This window comes from Sceloporus undulatus, chromosome 2 (assembly GCF_019175285.1).
Source record: "Sceloporus undulatus isolate JIND9_A2432 ecotype Alabama chromosome 2, SceUnd_v1.1, whole genome shotgun sequence".
Taxonomy (NCBI): domain Eukaryota; kingdom Metazoa; phylum Chordata; class Lepidosauria; order Squamata; family Phrynosomatidae; genus Sceloporus; species Sceloporus undulatus.
Genome location: NC_056523.1, coordinates 139,645,009 through 139,649,701, shown reverse-complemented (window position 1 = coordinate 139,649,701; position 4,693 = coordinate 139,645,009). Strand labels below are relative to the sequence as shown.

General features: G+C 40.3%; 1 protein-coding gene across 3 annotated transcripts in view; it reads left to right on the top strand.

Annotated features, from left to right (window-relative positions):
- Nucleotides 1–4,693, top strand: part of LOC121922044 (E3 ubiquitin/ISG15 ligase TRIM25-like) — a 92,842-nt gene that overhangs the window by 33,043 nt on the left and 55,106 nt on the right. The window lies entirely within an intron of this gene.

Below are 4,693 nucleotides of genomic sequence, written 5' to 3'. Positions count from 1 at the left end.
ATTATTATTATATTAATTATTATTATTATTATTCTTAACCTTATTTATAAAGCGCTGTAATTTACACCGCGCTGTAACTACAGTCTTTTAATTAGACAGTTCCCTGCCCTTGGACTTACAATCTAAAAAGACATGACACAAAGGAGAAGGGAGTGGTGGAGGGAGGTGAGGTCCAGCAGTTCCTTTCTATCTCCAAGGCCTGGACCAAAGCAGATGGACTGGAGGGAGGGCTTGGTCATAATGGATGTTAATCTTCATCCAGGGAGGCAAGCGACAATTATGCAAGGCTTGGGAATGCTTCTCTGAACAGGACGGTATTCAACTCCATTTTGAATCTGGTTAAAGAAGTGATGGCTCTTGTTCGGGGTGGGGGGGGGAGGAAGAAGGTTCCAGGAGTGAGGGGCAGCAAGTGAAAAGGGGCGAACTGAGATGGGGCAGAGGAAAATCCTGGGCTGGGACAGCAGACCTTGACTACCAGAATGGAGGGCTCGACTGGGAAGGTGAGGAGAAAGAAGTCGGATAAGTAAGGAGGGGCCAGCCATGGAGGGCTTTAAATGAGGACAGCAGATAATGCAAGCTAATTAGAAATCTTTGCCCTGCCTATGGCATTCTAGGTTTTAGTGAAGTTTTCTGCCCTTCTGAACCAATTCATCCAGAATTTTTGGGGTGAAGAATTTGTAGGCCAAATTAACTTTTTACTTTCTGGCCCTTTGTTTGTGATTTTGTAGCTATTGACAATACATTCATACAGTGGTAGGCATGATGCAGCAAAGAAATGTGAAAGCAGTTGAAATTGTTGGGAGGCAGGAGTGAAGTAAGGCGGCCATGTATGATTTTTTTTAAAACGCAGATATATTTTTAACAATTATGTTACATCTTTCTTTGTCACCACTTCTCTATGCTGAAAAAACACAGCCTGTTGAATTTGTGTTTGTCAAGCAGCAGCCAAAAGGCTTTATTGGGAGTGGGGAGAACAGATCACAAACCCCAGGGAAGACGCTGCAGCTGTGCTGTGTCCGAATTTTGATAAGCTATGTCATCAAGCATTTCCTGAGGGACTTGACAGCCTCCAGCAAAATCCTATTGGTAGCCCAGGACAGCAGATTCTACAAGGTTTTTTCTACAGGTGCCCATAGCAGATGTACCAAAAGTAATCATAATCTCTAGAATGATTCTTCATAGACTAAAGAAACTTTCCTCAATGTATTCCCTCCAGAGGTGTTGTAGTCCAAAACATCAGGAGGGCAACATATTGGGGAGAATAAAAATAAAATATCCGTGAGTTAAGTCACTTTCTCACTGGGGAGTAGTGCCCTAAGTTTTAAACTTGTAATTAGAGTACCTGGAGACAGATCTTTAAAAGAAAAAGGATTCATTCGCCCTGGGTAAAGCAAGCCTGGATTCCTGTCCCACAGTGTCACCTTTCACAATACTTTTGATGGGAAATACTTACTCCCATTAAATCAAATTGCTTCACTGATTTAATTGCTGATTGAATTGTCCTTCCATTTTTCTTTATTTTCCAGGGGCTCTGCTTCTTTCTTTTTAAAGTTAAACACCACCTGTACATTTATCCTGTTTAAATATTACTCTGTGTCTTCTTCTTCTTTTTAACTATATTTTATAGAGTTGGAAAACTGCTCTTAGCATGTGGGGGAAGAGCTTGAGGAATTCATAAGCCTCCAGGCTAGCAGTCCAGTGCCAGCAGCACCTCAACCAGTTTCCACCCAAACTTGATCCTTGGTCTTGTAGGCAGAACAAAATGTTCTAACATTAATCCTTCTTATGTAACATTCCTTCGTCCTCTCGGTGTAACCACTCTTTTCATACATTCATTTGGCCTCAGTCAGGATGACTGAGTTATGCCTACCAGCCTCACCTCGTGCCATCAAACATTAAAGGTGTCATTTGCCCGAGAGCCTTACCCATCCTGAGGCCTTTCAGGTATGTTGGACTACAGCTCCTGCCATTCTCAGCTAATAGGTGTGGAGTTGTAGTCCAACACAACTGGAAAGCAATAGGTTAGGAAAGGCTGACCTACATCAGCAGCAGGGGATAGAAAGGAAGTCCTTATCAATATTACTGGTCACACAAGATGTTTACTACCCTACCCCATTCCAACATACCCCATGTCAATCCCATTGTGGGATCTTTGTGATTAATTCAAAGAAAAGCATTGGCTCTTCTATAATGTAAAATTGTAACATAATCCTATACTGAGGATTAAGGTAAGGCTAATGTTTTTAGCACAGTTATTTGAAACTTAACTGCATCAGAATTAGTATGCAAAGGGATCTTGCTGCACATTTGAGAGTAACAGCAAAAGACATTGTAGCATAAAGTTTCAGAGACTTGGTCCACTTCCTCAGATGCCAAGATCAAGAATAGGTCTATGAAAGCTTATGCTACAACATATTTCACTCAGTTAATCTCAACAATGCTACAAGAGCCCTTTGCATACTGATATTCAAGTCTATAACACAGCTATGTCTCTGAATTCTGCATCAAAATTTATTAAACATACTTTCTGGTATAATGGTTAGAGGGGTGAACTGGGACTTCAGTGGTTTGGGTTCTTTGCTGTTGTTAACTGCCATGAAATCGACTTTGACTAATGGCAACCCTATGAGTGAGAGACCCACAAGTCTCCCTGTCTTCAACAAATCCTGCTTAAGTCTTGTAAACTCAGAGATGTGGCCTCTTTAATTGTGTCTATCCATCTGTAATGTGGTCTTCCTCTTTTTCTACTGTCTTCCACCTTACCAAGCATTGTCTTTTCTAATGAGTCAAAGTATGAAAGATAATGGTCAAAGTATGAAAGATTCAGTGTGAAGTCAAAGGCTTTCATGGCAGGCATCCCTAGTTTTTTGTGGGTTTTTCAGGCTATGCGGCCATGTTCTAGAAGAGTTTATTCCTGACATTTGCCAGCATCTGTGGCTGACATCTTCAGAGAAATCTGAAGATGTTCTCTGAAGATGCCAGCCACAGATGCTGGTGAAATGTCAGAAATAAACTCCTCTAGAACATGGCCACATAGCCTGAAAAACTCACAAAAACTATGAAAGATTCAGTTTAGTAATCTTGGCTTTTAAGCAGATTTTAGGCTTTATTTCACCACTAAACTTTTAAACTTACATGGGTGACATTATAAAACAAAAAATGGAACATATAAACATTGCCATACTTGAGACTAGCATCTTAAAGCAGACAGGAATGGGAAATTCTCAGCTTCCCTTAAGCCTGCCTCATTGTTCTCCTCATTAGAAGGACAGGACAGCACAGGGAGAGTGTGCTGGGCCACCACATCATTCTCCTCCTAAGAAGGTTGGCATGGCATGGGAGGAGCATGTGTGGCCTCCCTCAGGGCCCCCTGTCCTTCTCCTAATGAGGAAAAGGAAGAGGACATCACAGCGGGGAGGGCCTGACTAGTTGTCACCCCTCTTCTGGGATGTCACCCGGTGAGGTCTGCACCCACTGCACTGCCCTAGTGATACCACTGAGAAGAAGGACACATTGCATGACCAAGGAGAAGTAAAAAGTTGATGGAAACAATACATTGAAGAACTATATGAAAGAGATGAAAGAGTGACAGATTCATTTGAGGAAGAACCATATGAAGATGAACCTTCAGTTCTAGAAAGTGAAGTTGCACTGAGAGCACTTGGAAGAAAAAAATAAGTAAGAACAGATGGCATACCAACAGAGCTGCTTCAAGCTACAGAGACAGTATGTGCTCTAATCCTAACTAAAATCTGTCAACAAATATGAAAACAAAAAAATGGCCCACAGACTGGAAACACTCGATATACATTGCAATCCCCCAAAAAGGGGACACCAGGGATTGCAATAACCACTGGACCATTGCATTAATGTCCTGTGCAAGCAAAACTATACTCAAAATTCTACAACAAAAACTTTTACTATATATGGAGCAAGAAATGCCAGATGTCCAAGCTAGGTTAAGGAAGGGTAGAGCTATACAGGATCATATTGCAGACCTACATTGGATAATGGAGCACACCAAAAAAATTCAGAAGAAAATCAGCCTGTGCTTTATAGATTATAGCAAAGCTTTTGATTGTGCAGAGAATGAAAAACAATGGATCCTCTTAAAGAAATGGGTGTGCCACAACATTTAATTGTCCTGATGTACTCAGGACAAGAGGCTACTGTTAGGACAAAATATGGAGAAACGGAATGGCTTCCAATTGTCAAGAGGGTCAGGCAAGGCTGCATTTTAATACTCTATTTGTTTAACTTGTACACTGAACATATCATACAAAAAGATGGATTAGACATGGAGGAGTGAGTTGAGAATACTGAGGAAGGAACTCAACAATTTAAGATATGTAGATAAGACCATGATATTAGCAGAAAATGGCAAAGACATGGAATGATTACTGAAGAAAGTCAAGGAAGAAAGTGCAAAGACACATTTACAGTTGGACATTAAGAAAACAAAAATAATGACTAGAAATAATTTACATAACTTTAAGACAGACAGTGAAAACAATAATAATAATATTTTTAATAATAATATTTATTTGTATACCGCCCTATGGCAAACCAATCCAGGCGGTTGACAACAGTAAAGTATAAAATATAACAATTAAAAACACTTTATCCCTCCCCCCCTTAAGACAGTATTAAACAGTATAACATATTAAAAACACAATATCAAAGCATAAAAGCA